The sequence below is a fragment of the Carassius carassius genome, chromosome 16 (genome assembly GCF_963082965.1).
Source record: "Carassius carassius chromosome 16, fCarCar2.1, whole genome shotgun sequence".
Lineage (NCBI taxonomy): Eukaryota > Metazoa > Chordata > Actinopteri > Cypriniformes > Cyprinidae > Carassius > Carassius carassius.
Window position 1 is genome coordinate 6,476,918 of NC_081770.1, and position 19,635 is coordinate 6,496,552.

At 35.8% G+C, this 19,635-nt stretch overlaps 1 protein-coding gene across 1 annotated transcript in view; it reads left to right on the top strand.

Moving 5' to 3' along the window:
- LOC132159319 (NACHT, LRR and PYD domains-containing protein 12-like) overlaps window positions 1–19,635 on the top strand; it is a 206,474-nt gene that overhangs the window by 159,014 nt on the left and 27,825 nt on the right. The gene's annotated exons all lie outside the window — the stretch shown is intronic.

The following is a 19,635-nucleotide window of genomic DNA, read 5'->3' on the forward strand; positions in this document are numbered from 1 at the left end:
CATTATAAATGTATTTATCATCACTTTTGATCAATTTAATGCATCCTTACTAAATAAAAGTATCAATTTCTATCAACCCCCCCCCCCTCCAAAAAATAAATAAAATAAAAATTATACCGACTCCAAGCTTTTGAATGGTGTCGTTTATAATAATTTCAGATAAATGCTAATCTTTGTATCTTTCTATTCATCAAAGAATCCTGAAAAAAGTACTCAACTGTTTTAAATATAAATATTAATAATAATAATATTAATTGTTTATTGACCAGTTTCTTATGAAGCACAAATAGAAAACAGTTGTTTTAAGTAGTAAAAATATTTCTCAGTATTACTGCTTTTTCTGTATTCTGGATCAAATAAATGCAGATGAGCTGATGAGACTTCCGTTCAGAAAGGTTTGACTGGTAATTTAGGTTTCTTTCCTGAACCTTTTCTCAGATGTACTGTAAAGACTAGACTGAGTTAGAACACAGTTTGCTCGTTATATTAATAAATCACTAATTCACATACTCTGTATCAATGAATTTACTCTTATTCAGTTATTAATGGTGATGTAAGATGCAGCTGTGGTCTCCATCAGTTTAACCAAAATGTTTAGGCCTTGAGTTGATACGATGTGTTTCATCTGGACCCCATCACTAGAAGTTTATGTTTATAAATGAACAAGAAGCTATTCAGTGTTAAACTGAGACAGTGAAGTTAAATTCTTGACTTTAAAAATAGTTTTTTTTTTCCATTATCTTCATATTTTACAGCTCTACTACAGTTACATTTTCACCACACCAAAAGCAAATTATTTATTTAAAATGATTCTGTTTTTTAGACATGATCAGATGAGGCACGTTTATTAATGAGGAACACCATTATCTGTGATGCATATTGTGTTGTGTAAGGTGTCATTAGCAACTTTTTTTATTTATTTTTTATAGTAGTTTTAAGTCGGTTTACCGGTCCAGAGTTAATTATTCCACATACCACCATTACAAACCTCAAGACCTATTCCGAGATGTTTTATTTGATGATGTTTTTCAAGATTTTAGCCAGCTAGTTACCAGAGCACTTTCTTTATAATAATTTTATGACTCCTGTTGATTAATTAATTCAGGCAGCCAGAGTGGTGAGTGAGATGAGAAAGTAGAGTCTGTGACAATGGGCAACAGCTGTGTGTGTGAGTACGTGACCAGGTGTGTCGAGTTTGGGGTAAATGAGTCCGGGAGAATGGGAAACTGCTCCCTCTGGTGGTGAGAGGGAGAAACACCGAGTCCGGACTCATGACATTATTAAACAAACAAAAATGGTCTTAGTGAAAGATAGTAGATGCTTAGTAGTCGCATTAGATTAAATGTGTTTGGAGTTTGTTGAGTAGATGAAAATAATTTTGATAATTTTTACTAAATATGCCAAAAGTGAAATTGATGGGGACACTTTAATGAACCTAACTGAGACTACGGTAGTTTAAATATTCCCAAAAAGAAAAGATCATGTTAAATTCATAAGATTACAAGAACCTGAAGACTGAGATGTCCAGCAAGACACAGACACCACAAGTAAGTTACTACTCTTCATGTTTAAAAGTAATGTAGACACCTTTACTAATTATTAGCGACTGTGATCATTATTTAATGTGTTGTACTGAAGAACTTACAGACTTTAACATTTCTTCTGGTTGATAGTGTTATTACAAAGCAACTTTCATTGCATTCATATTATGCATGGGGATGCTGGGAAACTAATCTTGCTCAGGTGTCTGCGGATTGTTTTTTATATTTGTAAATCATTGAGCTGTATGTATCATGCTAACATGCACTATTCTGCAAACCTTTTCTGTAGGTCTTCATATTGATATTTCACCTGGATCAATCTCAACACAACAAATTGCTTCAACAGGGCCAGAATTTTATCAGCTACCAACATTTCTTAGAGATTTTTTATTTGACAGGACAAAGTCTGTTTGATTAGATGAGCTCATATACTGTACAGGGTGATTTAGAAATGCAGTAGGTTGATAATTTTATGATGAGGGTAAAAGTGTTTTCTCTGTTTTCAGTGAACACAAGGTGTCTTCAGTCCTTGTTACCAAATACCAGTTCTTGAGAGAAAAGACTGCAGAGGATGTGCTTAAAAACAAATTCAAAAAGAGAAAGATCACTTATGATTGATGCTAGTTTTTTTTTTTTTTTTTTTTGTCACCTGATGCCCTTTAGAAATGAAGGTGGCTTAACATTTTAATCCTCTTTATTATATGTGGAAAAAATGAAATGTATTTATTTTGTGACATATACACACTGCAAAGTCAAATTTTAGAATATTAAACTTGTCACGGCCCCTCCTCTGCATTGCAGGGGCGGTTCCTCCTGCAGGCAGAGGTGGGTCGTTAGTGATTGGAACCACCTGGGCTCAGGGTATTTAGGTTGATTATAATCACTCTTTTCTCTCTCTCTGCTCCTCCAGGTAGGATCCTGTTTCGTTTGTTCCTTTATAGTTTTACTTAGTTTTCACTCAGTCATGTTCACACACACAGATTCCTTCATCCATGCACTTTACACACACTTTACATTATGACATTCTCACACCTCATTCCTTTTTCTTTGGTTAAAGTTAATCATTTTTGGTTTACAATAAAGTACCTTTTTCTTTGATTGGCCTATACTTGTCTGTGTCCCCTCATTTTTTCCACAGGCTATGAGCCTATTAGGCTAAGCAATATTAGGCTCGCTAAAAAAAAAAAAAGTAGGTGGCAGTGAACGTGGGTAGAGCTTCCTTTTCTCTTTTTCCCCTACATCGGCTTGGGAGCACCTCCGTGTTTTCTCTGTCAGCATTTGTAGTTGTATTGTTTGAGGAAAATTTCTAGACTAAGTAGTTTTGTGCAAGCTCCTTCAGAGGCAGTTTTAGAAAGGTGTACTAAGGAGCAGTTAATTGAAATTGCTGATTTATCAGAATGAGATTGCAGATAAAAAACTTAAAGAGACTGTTAAAGCTAGATTAAAGCAGGGTCTGAGGGAAGTAGGTGTTCTTGGGGGTCAGTCTACTAGTAGTGAGGGTGCAAGTTTTCAATCTAGCCCTTCACTAACTTTCGAACAGCAGAGGGAGCTGTTGCAAATGCAGTTAGAAATAGCGCGATTGTGAAATGTCAATAGACCAGAAGTACTACAGTTTGCTGTTTCACAGAGTCTGTCTTTGTTGCCTAAATTTGATGAGTCCGATCCAGATACATATTTTACTTTATTTGAGTGTATTGCGAAAGCTAGAGCTTGGTCAGATTTCGACATGACTGTTGTTGCAATGCGAGCATGTGAGGCTTTTTCAGCACTGAGTGTAACTGACAGTAAAATTTATGCTAAAGTTAAATCAGCAGTTCTGAAGGTCTACGAGCTGGTGCCGTCAATGTTTTCATTACAGGAAAAAGCAAGATTCACAAGCCTATTGTGAGTTTGTTCGCGATTTGACTTTTGCATTTAATCGTTGGTGCACAGCTTCTGAAGTTAGTAATTTTGAGGGTCTGTCTAACTTGATTGTGCTAGAACAGTTCAAAAATTGTCTAACCAGGTTGCTACATTCATGAACGTAAAGTTAAGTCTCCAAGTGATGCAGCAGTCCTTGCAGATGAGTGCAGGTTAACGCATAAGAGTCATTTTGAGTCAAACAGTGACATGCTCTATAAAAATAACTTTACTCCTAGGAATAGGTCATCTTTTTCTGGAGCTTCGTTCCAAAGGCCTCAGAAGTTTGGTTCTGGGGGACCTAAAGCACCAGTAAATATTAATACCTGTCGCTATTGTTTAGTTGAAGGACATTGGAAGAAAGATTGTCCTCTACTTAAATCAAAAAAGTTAGGTCAATTTAAATCTGCCGTGTTGGCAGTGACTTTTACAGCCTCTGATCACCATGGTGAGCTTTTTCAGCCAATAGTTGAGTTTGGTTCTGAGTTTTCCCAATGTGATTTTTCAGCTTTTATTTCAGATGGTGTAGTGTCCCTGGTAAATGGCAACCAAGATGTTCCAATTAAGATCTTAAGAGACACTGGAGCTTTAGATTCTTTTATTTTGGGATCTTTTATTTTATTCTTTTATTTTAGGTGAACCAGTTTTTCAGGTAGTTGTACCTACTACTTTGTGAAGTAAAGTGTTGCGAGTTGCACATGGTGATGTGGCAGGTCATATGGGGCTTTGTAAAACTTATGATCGCATACTGTTTTTTTTTTTTTGGCCCACGTTTAAAGCGGGATGTAGCAGTTTATTAAAACTTGTCACAAATTTCAGCGCACAAGCAAGCCAAATCAGGTTGTAAAGCCATCTCCTTTGTATCCAATACCAGCCATAGGGCAACCTTTTTGAGCATCTTATCGATTGTGTTGGGCCTTTACCATGGTCCAAGTCAGGTCATAACTACTTCTTAACTGTTATGTTCTCGTCACTTAAAGATGACGTATGTAATTCTCTACAGAAACATTTTGTTATGCTGGTTGCAAGTCTCCTTGTATACTGATAGCATTCACTAAGTGGTCTAAATATAATTTTATAGATGCATTTAGTCTGTGGGAAACTTATGTTTATGTTGTGTCTTCGACAGGCTGATGCTTCCTCAAAAGACTGTATCATTTTTCCTCTGTGCAAGTCAAGTCACTGGAACCCTGTGTGCAAGTTGTGCTTTGGTTGTTGTCTTCAAATAATGGTGTGTGTGTTTTAATTTTGGAAATGTCTTTTTTTAAAATTATCATTTTCATCCAAGGGTTTGTCTGACTTTTGGTAATCATAATATGGCTTATTCCCCCCTCTTTCTCTAGATAAAGGTTGTATTCGTAACTAAATAACTTTTATTGTAGAAACTTTGTGTATTCTACAGGTTTTGCTGCTGAAACTTAAAAGGATACACATCCTTGACTCCACTGACCCTAGTGGTTATGGAGATACTGACTGTGTATCCATGTTCAGGTTTACACACTGTATAATTCTGGTCCATGAAGTTTCATGGGGAATAAAACTGTTCTGTGTTCCAGTGAAGCTCGAAGCATGTGAATGCAAAATACTTACAGAATTGAATGGAACTGTTCATCGTTCCGTGACTTTTAGGCCTGGTTTCACAGACAGGGCTTGGATTAAGCCAGGATTAGGCTGTGGTTAAATGAGAACATTTTAAGTATCTTTTACAGACGTGTTTTAGAAAAAACATTACTGGTGTGCATCTTGAGACAAAAGCATGGCACTGACATATTTTAAGATATGATTTCAGTTAAAACGGCACAAACATGCATTTTAGTCTGGAACTAGCTTAAGCCTTGACTGTGAACCCATGCGTTGAAGTTGTAAATATTAGTCCAGTGGTTCAGTTCAACATTTTGTTCTCTGGCTTTAGATAGCTTTAAAAAAAATAACTAGTAGCACATTCAATATGACAGAAGTAGAGACTGAAAGTCTTTATCCTCACTAACTATTATAGTAGCTTTATGGCAAATGCCTTCTAAATGTTTGAAGTATTACCTGCTCCCATAGGATGCACATTCTGTTTTTGGGAGGTTAGGCTGTGATGTTTGGAAATTGCAGTAATTGTTTGCTTTGTTTATAATAGCCAATAGTTGCCAGATACTTCCTGTTGGATATTCTTCTTCACGTGGTCCTGGAGGAGGGTGATGTTGCGTTATTAAATCTGTCTTTGGTTTGTTCCAGATTAAGAAGTCTGGTGGATACGGACTCCATTCGAAAGCGGGCACACTTCTGCTGGCTTGACAGTATGTATTTTCTTTTACATATTTGATTTAAAGACATTTAAAAATGGTGCCATCCCATTCAATTTGTCTGACATGTCTGAATGTTTATCTTTTATAATGTAGTTTTGTTATGCTCCTCATCTCAATATACAGGTGTAACTAAATGGAGAACAAAGTCTGAGTCATTCCAGGAATTTGACAGAATGTACACACTGCAGCCCTGTAGACACTGCAATGAGGTTTACAACAACTGCTTACCAGGCATGCACATTATGCATGAAACTGTGATCACTGCTAGGTTGATGGTAAAATGCAATATGAATAATCATTCATATGGCTGTGCATGCTTGTCTCCTGTTAAGGTAATTTATGTCTCACTTTTCTTCTGAATCCTCTAGGCTATGTTGGAAGAGGAAAACGAGGAGAGATGCAAGGCTTTTACTCTGAAAACACCCATCCAGGGTTTTGCAGTGATTGGTGCATGATGCTGGAGGAGGAATAACTCTGTATAACTCCTCAGTTCTGTTCTGAAGGTCTTGTAAATACCTCAGGATTGTTGTTTGTGATTCTGAGTAACTTTTCTTTTTTTGTCTACTTGTTTACTGGATGTATTTTATACTGTTTACAAGGTATGTTGTCATAGTCAGTGCTATACGAAGTCTGTCACAAATGTAATGGATACTGTGTGTGTGTGTTTGTGTCTGTTTCTTGAATTACTACAAATGTTAACAAAAAAAAAACCAGCAAAAAAAAAAGCTTTTAAATAAAGGTCATTGCCGAGACGTATCTTTTGCTCATTTAGTCAGGTCTGTGTGTGTGTGTGTGTGTGTGTGTGCGTGGCCTGTATAATAAATATACAGCATACACCTAGTAGTAAGTGCCTCTCATATAAATACAAATATATCTAGGTGGTTGTATGCATATCTTTCATTATTTCACACAAACATTGATGTACACGCATATGCATTCATACATAAATATTCAGCTGGAATTTAACGTTTAGCCAAATCATATTTTTCTGTTTATATTTGAGTCACATAATATTGACATTTATACTTATTTAAATGAGTATTAGAAATTATTATTATTAATTTGTCTTGCTGCCCCTGGCAACCTCCTCCGGTTTCCGGTTTTTAGCGACAGCTGACTTCCGGTTTATTGGCGGCCACTTCCTGCTGACAGCTGCCGATTTTTCGCCGAACCCCCTCTCGAGACACAATGGGGTGATATATGTTATTTCTGTCATGCCTCCCAACAGTCTGCAGGTGGCGCTATTTTACTTAATCAATTTAAAGGAGATATCATTGAATCAATGAGCTCAAATGAGGGTAGATGGATAATCTTGGTTCTCAAATTAGACAATTCTTTCTTTATAGTTTGTAATTTATACAACTATAACAATACAGCTCAAGCAAAAATCATGTTTTTACAACTTTGTTTGAAACTTGAAGCCTTAAAAACAAATATAAAGAGGCAGATTTAATTGTTGGAGGTGACTATAATGATGCTCCAGATGATCTTGTAGATAGAGAACCTGTAAGATTAACTCCACATTCGAGATTCAGAAGTACTGCATACATCTGTGAACAACCAGCAATTATAGATGTTTGGCGTTTTCTAAACCCTGATATTAACGAATTGACCTGGAGCAATGTTAGTAGATCCTCTCAGTCTAGAATTGATCTTTGGCTTATATCTCCCTTTTGTCTGCAATTTGTGGCAGAATCATCACATAATTATGCTCCATTTTCTGATCATAAATTAATCTCAATCCATTTAACAGGAACAAAACAACAAAATGGGAATATACGTGGTTATTGGAAACTAAATAATAATTTATTAAAAGATAAGGAGTTTTGTGATTTAGTCAAAAAAGCAGCAGAAAGTTTATTTGATAAAGATGTGAATCACATACAAAAATGGGAATGTTTCAAATTTAAAATTAGAGAAATAGCAATTAAACGAAGTAAAGCAATTAAAAAAAAAGAATATAGCAAAAGAAATAAGCATTATGAATAATTTAAATATTTTAATGATGAAGAATAATCTTTCAGAGGAAGAAGAAACTATAATGAAAAAATGAAAAGAGGAAATAGGTGATATGTATATTGATTTGGCTAAAGGAGCTTTTGTAAGATCACGAGCAAAATGGCTAGAGCAAGGAGAAAAAAATTGAGTTATTTCTTCGCTTTAGAGAAACGAAATCACAAGAGAAATAATTGAACTTCTCTTAAAATTGATAATAACATCACCTCTGATTCTTTAAACATTTCAAGATATGTCGGTACATTTTATAGCAATATATATAAGTCTAATACTCAATTCATTGAGTGTGATAAAGTCATCGAATCAGTTAAAGCATTTACACCAACTATATCTGAACAGTTTAAGGTAAATTGTGATCGTCCCATTACTAAATCAGAAATGTCAGAGGCTGTTAGTTCAATGAAAAAAGGTAAATCGCCAGGTAATGATGCGCTTTCAGTCGAATTTTATTTGCATTTTTGGGAAGTGATTGAAAATCCTTTATTTGATTTATTTAAGGAATGTATCTTAATAAAGGAAATGTCTTCAAGCATGAAGCAAGGTTTAATACGTCTTCTCCCTAAGCCTGATAAAGATCATTTATTGATAGAAAATTGGAGACCTATTACACTCTTAAATATTGACTACAACATTTTATCATTAATTTTTGCTAAAAGATTAAAGAGTTCTTCATGAGATAATGCGTGAAACACAAACAGGTTTTATGTCTAAACGTCACATTAGCTCCAATATAAGACTTGTTCTAGATCTGCTGGATTATTCTGATAACATCAGTACTGATGCACTGATAGTATTTCTTGATTTTTATAAAGCATTTGACACGGTAGAACACTATTTTTTACTTAAAGCACTTCAGATTTTTGATTTAGGACAAAATTTTATATCTATCGTTGAAATGCTTTATAAAAACATTGATAGTTCTGTGATATTATATCCAAACACCACCAAAAGATTCCCTGAACTGAGATCAGTTCGCCATTTTTGTTCCTGCTGTTGGTTGAATTAATATGGGGTTAGAATTGTTGCTTTATTCCAAATAAATAGATTATGATCCACAAATAAATGTAACAAGATTCACAAAAATATATCAAATTCACAAATAAATGTACAGAGTTAAAAAAAAATATATAAAACTCACAAATAAATAAAATCAGATTTGCAAATAAAAATATATATATTTACAAATGTGTTTAATGTCACAAACACAACTCTACCTGGTATTTATTTGTGAACCGCTGTCTGTGCATTTGTAAATCACTGCACGCATTTGTGGATCGGTTCCTGTGCATTTGTGGATTTGAAACACTTCTAGCGTCGACATGCAGATAAATCCACAAATAAGTGGACTCCACCCACCGTTTACTCAAGCCAATCAAATAACGGCCACATTGAGCTGACCAATCGTAGCACGTTATCGCTTCAACCAATCACGTTTTGGCTTAAATCCAGGGGGGGGGGGGGGGGGCGTCTTGCCTGATCGGCCATGTTATGCGTACTTGTCTGTAACGTTACTTGTGGACTTGTGGAATGTCATCAGTCGCTGCCCAAGTACTGTTTCCCTTTTCAAAGTTCACATCTAGCCAAGTCCAGTTCAAATCCCCGGATGTGTTCTTGCTCCGCTCCTTTTACCGAGGATGCATGGAGTGGTGACTTGTGCGGACTTGATACGGGCCATAACCCAGAATTCAGCTCGAACCAGGTTAGCATCAATGGCGGAGGAGAAAACTCACAACTGTAAGTTATACATTTCGAAATACTATTGTTGTTTTATCACAAAATGTAACGTAGTTCTAAGAGTTTTGATGCCAGAATGTTGTTTAAACTTCAAAGCTACCGTCGAATTTTAAGGAACTATTTGAAAATTTGCTCAAACGATTTCGTTACGAGTTGAAAAGTAGCCTAACCCTCGGCAAGTCCTCCAAAAAAGTAGCTAGGCCCTGTAACATTTTGTAAAATATGGGGCTGCCTGTGTTGATTCTGTAGTGGATAAACATTTGATATATTTTGCTTTGGGTATATCTAATGGGCAATTGTTTTGCCTGAGGGAAAAGTTTCCTAACTAACGTTTGCCTAACGATACTTATATCAAATGCAAACCTTATTTTAGAGTGCTCTTGTCATTTTAACCAAATAGTTTGCTTGTCTTTATTTAAATTTTTTTTACAAATTCTTTTATAATTGTATTATTTTTCATCAACTTAAATTAAGCATTATTTTTTATCAAGGGACTGCTGAGGAAACTCGGGCCTTGATAGAGTGGCGGGCGGCCAACGAAAGGCTTTTCACCGGGAGGCGCAATTCCTCCAAAAGTGGATGGGAGTGAGTATTCATTTTGAGTGCTTGTATAATTCCCTGTATGTCTGAAGGTTTGGAGCTAGATTTGGACAGTCTTCATCCATAAAAATGAATACGTTATTGAAGTGGAATCATGTAAATCTTTATGGTTTTGTTTTGCCTATAGGCATTTTGTTCCACTTCTGGTTTGGCCATAACTGCCAAACAGGCAAAGAAAAAATTGAATAACCTAAAAGATAAATACAAGGTAATCTGCCTGTTTCTCTACTTTCTGTTACTGAAAGAGGCTTACCAAGATGTGTGTAAAGACTTTCCGGTCATATTTGAAACCTAACATAGATGCATTGGCCCTTACATTTTATTTTGTAAAATGTAGTTTACTCCGTTTACATTGTTTACTCTGAGACTGTAAAAAGAATAGTTCACCCCAAAATGAACATTCTGCCATTCACCTACAATTTTAAGTTGTTTCACACCTGTATACACTATTTATTTATTCTTTTTTTTTTTTTTTTTGCTTTACACAAAGGAAGAATATTTGTAACCTAAGAGTTCTGGGGCACCACTGACATGTGTAATTTTTTGGTGCCTCAAACTGTTAGGTTACAAAAATTCTTAAGAATATCTTTCTTTGTGTAGAGCAAAAATAAAAAATGTCTAAAAGTGTGGAACAACGTGAGGTGAGAACATGACAGCATTTTGCTTTATTTCAGGAGCTTAGGGACCCACCCACAGGAAAAGGGGTAGAGGCCGGTAGTGTGACTGCTGCCACCTGGCAGTGGTACACTGCAATGGATGCTGCACTCCAAGGGCAGCACTCAGTTACTATGCCCGTAGTTGTTGCATCAAACCCACTGCCACTACAGGTGGCTCAGTCAGCACACCAGGTTCTACCCCTTCTGTGGAAGCCAGGAGTAGCCAGCAGTCAAGAAAGAGGCGACGGGACAGCCAGGCTCTTCTTGAGTTTCTAAAAGAACAGGCAGAGAGGGAAGAGGAGAAGGAGAGAGAAGCATTGGCGAGAGAAGAGGAGAGAGAGAGGGCAGCAACAGCCAGAGCAGAGACATATCTGTCTCTGTTTGAAAAACTTAATAAATTCTAAATTAATGTTGTATTTAATGATAAATGATTTTATATAGATTATTTGAATAAAAAAAAATAAAAAATGAATGTTTCAATTTCAACCCTGGCAAATCATTGTTATAGCAACAGTGTATTCTTTATATTTACAACAAAAACACAAATAATATAAAATAATGTAATATCCAATGTCTATAGTGGTATACAATTATTTACAATCATGCAGTTGAATCTCAAGAAGAACATACCAAAATTAAGAAAACGTATAAATGTATCTATACCCATCTACTTGCACATTTATTCATACCTATCTTTCTAATTAATGTCATAGCTATTTCAACTGTTTATGTTGCTCTTTTAATGAACATGACAACATCTGGAAAGGTTTACTGTCTAGATGTAGTACTGTTCAGTTAGACACCCAGGCAGTTCCACGGGAGAAGAAAGCTGCGCAGCCAGACGTCCTCGGAGATGGTTCCCTGATAGGTCCCTCTCACCCACTGCTGCATTCTCACCATCCTCGCGGTCTTTTTGTCCTTGGCTTTCCTCCTCCTCCTCCTCCTCCTCCTCCAAGAGATCACCTCCCATCACACAGATGTTGTGGAGGATACAACAGGCACCAATCACCTTTGGGGTGAACAGTGGCCTGATCTCCAGGGCCCGCAAGAAAATTGCACGCCAGTGAGTTTTTAACATCCCAATCATCGAGTATATATATCCCATCATCGAGTGCGCTCGATGATGTTCCGTGCTTGTGCATAATGCCTGTTGTATCGGGCTTCAACTTGGCCTGTTAATCAAAAATCGTGTAGAAAATGTGTAGTGTATTGCAAATTCATAACAGTAAAAATTTGGTTTATCGTGTGTGTGTGTCTGTCTGTCTGACATAAAAAAAGTGTTCTTACTTGCGACAGGCTGGCGGTATGGTGTCATGATTGCAATAGGATGCTGCAAGCAAGGGTATCCCCCATCTCCCAAAAGATAGTATCCAGCTGGTGAATACAAAGCCTGCTGGTACATTGGTGATCTGCGCAGCACAAGGGCATCGTGTACAGAGCCTGGATTGCCAATATACACATCTATAAATATGCCTTTAGCATCACAGGTGCCCTGTAGAATGATGGAAGGGAAGATCTTTCTATTTATGTAGCATCTTTTTTGTGGCATTGCAGGAGGAACAATCCTGATGTGGCACCAGCAGCACAGCGGAATGCCTCATGGCCAGCAAGGTGAGCAAAGCCACCCCCCACCTCATCCATTTCCTCTGCTTTTGGAAAATGAATAATTTTGTGGAGGATGGTCATCATCTCCTCCACAACATTGTGAACAGTCCTACAAACTGTTGAAAGTGGCATGCTGAAGTCATCTGATGTGACCCTGTAGGATGCTCCACAGGCAAGCCAATAAACCGTAACAAGTACTTCAATTTCACGGCTCCATCCATGGGCTTTTTGACGGGGCAGCATCTGTACCAGCATGTTGATGCTGTTCCTGGAGAGCCTGAAAGCTGGCTTTAAATCCTCTCCAGAAAAAAACTTGACCAGGATTGGTACCTGGTCATTGATCTGTGAATACCTGCGAGTGGGACTTTGTTCCTGTTAAAATATATAGATAATATATTAAGAATGTTTTTACTTTTGTTGTATTATGTATTTGTTATATGTATTGCTTTTAAAAAGTTGTTACTATATGTACTGTCGTTGCATTGTATTTATTATATTTTTGGATTTAATATAAGCTATATACTCAGTTGTTTTAAGGATTTTGTCTAAAATTTACTAAAATCTGCCATAATTAAATCTCCCTCTAACATTTGCTCTTTTCGTGAAGTATTTCTTTATACTCTATTTCGGTTTCATTCATTTATTGATAAGCTCTAGCACAACATTCATCCCAGAGTCTAAAAGTTGTAGCCTATATGATTATTATAGATATTAAATTGTCCTGTTTGTGTTAATGCAGTAATATGATGTGCACCTAGCTATATAAAGATGATAAACTATAAACTTATTTGAGCACCACAAAGACAAATAAAAGGTGTGTGAAGTGTAAGCTAGTTAATTTAAATGTTATCAACTGTCAAACCTATTGTACTTGTCAGTTTATTTGGTATACTGAAAAATCTAATGTAGTCTCATTACATCCCTGCAATAGTTTACATAACTTTTTGTGAGATAGTACTTTGTAGTCTGTAAATAGGGTGCCTATATGATACATTATAATACATTTTTATTATGACTTTTCATTTGGATATACCTAACTAAGTCCACATAAGTATATGGGCAGTTTATGAAGAAAGAATAATTAGAAAAACGTACAATGCTAGAGAGACATGCTAATATGGCACGTCTCTTCGCCATCCTCCGCTGCATCCTGGCTTTTCTTTGAAGGATTCGTCTCCTCCGTTCGGCAGCCTCCTCTTCAGCATCTTGATAAATAGCAATTGCAATGGCAATCCTAAGCTGTTCCATTTTGATTTACACTTATTTACAATTGATTTACACCTTTCAACCGTTTTTCCCGCTTTTTTATTTAAATTGTAGCTGAGTGGGTTTATTGCTAGATTGTTCTTAATGAAAAGAGGCAGTTGTTTCCACATATTTTATTTATTTTGAACGACGTAAATATAATCACAGTATTGATGTTACCTGAACCACATATTAATGTTTAATAGTTTTTAAAATAAAAAAGAGACAGTCGTTTAATATTATATTCAATTTCATTATAAATATAAAGTGAAAATAATCAGAGTAGGTACATATTAGTTTTTTAATACTAATATATTTAATATATTGAAAATAAAAAAGAAGTTAATTCAAGTAAAACATGCATGCTGAGTGAAGCTATCAAGTACGCTGCCGTTCCATTTGTAGAATGACTGGACTCGCGTCCTCCCGTCCTCGAGAGTTCGTTCTTCTGAGTCCAACTTGGCATGTCCAAACTCGGAAGGACGGAAGTCCAGACTCTGCGAACTTGGTATTGAGAAATGCCCTGACTGTCTGTTGTTGGTCTCAAGTTCGGTGTCTATTCCCGCAGTTCCCCTGGCTGTAAGCCAAAACGTGATTGGTTGAAGCGATAACGTGCTACGATTGGTCAGCTCAATGTGGCCGTTATTTGATTGGCTTGAGTAAACGGTGGGTGGAGTCCACTTATTTGTGGATTTATCTGCATGTCGACGCTAGAAGTGTTTCAAATCCACAAATGCACAGGAACCGATCCACAAATGCGTGCAGTGATTTACAAATGCACAGACAGCGGTTCACAAATAAATACCAGGTAGAGTTGTGTTTGTGACATTAAACACATTTGTAAATATATATATTTTTATTTGCAAATCTGATTTTATTTATTTGTGAGTTTTAAATTTTTTTGTGAAACTCTTTATATTAATTTGTGAATTTGATATATTTTTGTGAATCTCGTTACATTTATTTGTGGATCATAATCTATTTATTTGGAATAATGCAACAATTCTAACCCCATAAATTAATGTCATTACATATTAAACATAGTCCTATTTTTAAGGGATTGTCTGTTTTTGGTAAGGAAATTAGAGTAAGTCAACTAGCGGATGATACAGCTCTCTTTTTGAATGACAAACATCAAATTGATCAATTCTCTGCTGCTTCGGGTTTAATGCTTAACAAATCTAAATGTGAAATCCTATGCCTGTATCAGACTGAAGAGGAAAACATTTTTCATTTACCTGTTAAGAAATGTGTAAAATATTAGGTATTCATATCTGCAAGGATCACAAGGAACGTCAACAACTACATTTTTTACCTAAATTGAAGAAATCTAAAACAATTTTAAATTTATGTCTTCAAAGAGATATTTATATTTTAGGAAGGATTCTTTTGACGAAAGCAGAAGGGATTTCAAGATTAGTTTATCCTGCTCTCTCTCTTAATGTTCATGATTCAATATGTAAAGATATAAATACCATATTTACAAATTTTGTGTGGGAAAACAGACACCATCACCTTAAAAAAGCGGTGCTCTCTGCTTCGAAGGATGAAGGCGGATTTGAACTTTTGGACTTTGGTGACCTAAATTATACCTTTAAGGTGAAATGGTTGAAGGAAAAAAGTGACGTGACATTCTGCCAAATATGGTGACCCATACTCAGAATTCAGGCTCTGCTTTTAACCCATCCAAAATCCATTTATTATGTCATTTAATTTATATGTGTATTTCTATTTTTTCTTCCCTTTTTAGTTATTCCATTTCTAAATTAACTTTTACAAAACAAGTAATAAAGTGTACAATAAAGCAGAATCAAACCCTTATATTATGATCACATTGCGCTTGAATCAAGTTAAAGGATTCAAATGATTTCACTTCCTGGTTGTTTCTATTAAAAAAAATGTTTAGTTTTAAAAAGGAGGAGAAAGAATGAAAGTAAATCGTGTTATAACAGTGTTGAGTGAACATTATTGTGGAGCTAATTAGTTATTAATTGTGTATTAAGTTTTAATATAATTTATTAAACTATTGTACATATACACTGGAAACCTGTGCCTGCCTGGATCAGAAAAATGTTTTCTTCTTCCCTGAGAACAGACTACTCAAATAACAAATACATACTAATCTCTGCATGTGGGACATTTACAATAAACATGATAGATAACAGTCCAGGAAGAGTGAAAATAATAATGCAGTGTTTAAATGTATTAGGTGTAATATCTTCTCTCCAGTACAGCAGGTGGCAGTAACTGTTCAGCTCGCTCGAGACTCTCCAGTAAAACCCACGAAGAAGAAGAAAACGAAAGTAACTGCAGAAAACACGCAGATAGCGAGAGAAAGCGTTGCTCGTTGGATTTGATGCATGCCATGTACAAGCTTAAAGCTCAGAAAAAAATGAGCGTTTCAAATACTTATAAATTCTCTTCTTAGTGGAGAAGACTGCAAGTAAGTTTTCAGAAAGGGGTTATTGAAAACGAATGTGTTTCTGAAGGTTTTTCAGTATTTCCGCTTCTGTTTTATGCTGTTGTTATTGTGACGCGAAATCGAAAGTGTTTTTAAACCAGCCATTTCTCATTAAGATCATTTGGTTATTCTACATGGCAGTGCATTAGTTTGTAGCTCACTTTATTTTATATAGTGTTTTTGTTGCTGTTGCTGCTAACTGAACATATTTCTTGATCTCATTAACCTCATCATCTCCAGGTCACACTGAACAGCAGATTGTTGTCTCAAACCAGTGCTGATCAATGACAGTTTAGCTGCAGTATGTCAGAGAAGAGAGGAAAGATGAGTCTCTCACAGAAACAGAGGTAAGACTGAGTCTGCTTTCAGACAATCATTTTAAACACTGCTGCACTTTCAGAGGATTGCTGGAAAAAACACAACCTTAACAAACTCTGTTTTATATTTACAAATGATTTGCACAACTTCAGAGCTTCATAACTTCCTAATTAAAAAAAATAAATAAATACATAAAAATATTAAAAAAGTAGCCAATAGATGATAAATATCTGAGAACTGGAAATCAAAATTGTAATTTTACAATCACTCTTCAGCACTGGATATGCACTTTGTAAATTACTTCACGTTAGTGATTTTGGTTTTTAGGTCCTAAATTATTTTTCAGACATTAAAAATGACTCTTAATTTAAAGGGTCATATGATGCTTTTTATTCCTGTAGAAATGTTTCTCTTCTCTCTTTGTGTCATTAGTGTAAGATCAGACTCACATGTGTCTGTGAAGAGTGACCGGTCAAAGGGTGACGGACCAGACTTCAGTGAGAAAACAACATCTATCAAAAGGTATTTATTATCTTTGACATTATAATGTGGTGTTGGCTTATTTCTCCACTAAGATGCTTGTGATAGAAAAGAATGAAATTAAACAATAAATGACTGATTTCCTCTTTATTGAACTCAGTCTGGAGCTTCTTTCCAGTAACACAATCACACAAGCAGACACAAGGAGGTATAAATTAACCATGAAAAATAGATCATGCAGCCAAACATGAATATGTCTTTCCATCTCTCCATAGTCATAGATGGACAAATGCATGTCTATACTGTGCTTCATTACCATCCTCAACAGTGAAGCTCTTTAAATGAGACTGAAGGAGCTCCTGTAGTAAAGTGTTTTGTTCTTTGTGTCATTAGTGTAAGATCAGACTCACATGTGTCCAGCTCTGTGTCTGTGAAGAGTGACGAGTCAAAGGGAGAAGGACCCAGCTTCAGTGAAGAAACAACATCACAAACCAAACGGTATTTGATCTGTTTCTTATTTTCTTTAAACATAGACTGTGTCAGAAAGTGTATCAGAGAATAATTATCATAAAACTACTTGTAGTCCATAAATTTATCACTTATTTATTGTTTTTCTCTTTGCTAAAATGTTTAAATATATTTTGGTCATGTTTTTCCCTAAAAATGCAGTATTTAGATTTATTTTATTTACTATCAGGCTTCAGTATGAAACATTAGATCCAGATTTACAGTCTCACAGGAACCGCAAGAATTATACAGACAGTCTCCTGCAGATCTTCCAGGTAATAAAACACATTTTCAAGAACATTTAATAATTATAATAAACAAATATGCATTGAATATTTGTTATGCTGTGACAGAACTTTTATTTCTATTTTTTTCTTCTTAAGAACCCATAAAATAAGAACAAAACCATATTTTTATTAATATTTACAGCTAATTAAAGTTTGTCTCAACTTTATTTTTTATGAATATTTTTCATTAATGAATAAATAATTTTGACCTAATGAGATAATTTTTCTCTCATTCATTTTTGTCTTTCTTTGTAGGATCTTGAGAGCAAAATAATAAAATTTCTTAAGAAAGAACTGGAAGAGTTTAAGAAAATATTACAAAAAGAGGACATGCAATACTTTGTGAAGGACTTTAATGAGAACAGATGCAGTATGAAAGAAGCAGCTCTTGATCTCACGCTCTACTTCCTGAGAGAGATGAAGCAAGATGAAGCTGCTGATACTCTAGAAGGTAAGAGACTCGTGATCATCTGTCAGAGTGTCACTTATAAATGTAGAGAGAAAATAAGATTAAACAATATCTGTATTTTTGTTTCTGTTTAGATGAACTGTTCTTCATTCATCAGCTAAAGTGTAGCCTAAAGAAGAAGTATCAATGTGTGTTTGAAGGAATTGCAAAGCAAGGTGACTCTACACTTCTGAAGAACATCTACACAGATCTCTATATCACTCAGGGTTGTAGTGAACAGGGGTGCGTTCTCCGATAACGTTGTCTCTTAGCGCGCTACGAATACTCAAAAGGTACACCTTAACTACAGGTATACCTTTGCTACGTGTGTTCTCCGAACTATACCTTTGGATGTTGCTTAAGGTAAACCTTCTTAAGTTCGACCTTAGCAGTTGCTGTCCATGGTGGAGGTGCTGAATAGGTTGATATCGACGCCTCGATGATCGATTGTGCGCTCTTTCCTTCACAGTGGTGTAGGTAAAGTATTGAGAAAACAATATTCTTTATAAAGAAGCATTTTAGAAATAGTACAAACTGCATTTATCGGGGCTTATTGAAATAAGTACATGCAGAAATAAATACGAGTATGTGTTTATAATTTAGCAAGTGTACAATCCCAAACCCTCACGGCCATAAGTGTGTTAATGTTCTCCACAACGTATGCTGATTATCCACCAGCCGTATCACATTATTGGCGTAAATCGCTCATTTGTGTAATTGGATGATTTCCTCAATAAAAGCGCAAGCATGAGAGACATACCGACATTCACTATGTGGGGGAAAAAAGTCCGCAAAAAGAGATCGCCCAGCCACACTGAGGTCTTACTCAGCCCATATCCATCCCCAACAACCTCCAGAAAACTCCACCACGGCATAAAAACGAAGAGCCGCCAGCAGCTGAATTTCGGGGCTGAGGGGGTAGCTCCGTCGAGCTCCGTGCTGCTTCTCTTATAAAGTAGTTGACAAACTCTAACTGGCTCCGCGGACGCCGCCGTCTATAAAGTTTGTGTAAACTCATCTTTCTTTATATAGACTCCTAAGCCTTTTCTGTCAAATGGTTCGCCAGCTGATGTGCCTTAGGATAGTAATTAAAAAAGCTAACAACCATTAGTGTATGGAAACTTTATTAATGAAAACACTTCCATACACTGGGTGTAGGCTATAACAACTTAAGTATTTTATGTGTATAATTTTAAAGTAAAGTAAAAATGTAATTTTAATACTAAATCAGATTTTATATTAAATGTTCATATAAAATTTTCTATGTGTAATTAAACTGCGATGTAAAAAATCTTTTTGCGTAGTGGTGGCCACTAGCGGTATGAACCGTCAGCAGCGATAAGGTATAGCTAAGAGCGCTCCAGACCAACCTTACGCACGTATGACTTGCAGAAGGTATACTTAACTAAGTAGGTTTCGGAAACCACGTATTAACGATAAGGTACTTCTTAAGGTACAACTTAAGAACGACGTAGCGTTAAGGTAGTTTCGGAGAACGCACCCCTGGTCAATACTGAACATGAGGTGAGACAGATTGAAGTTGC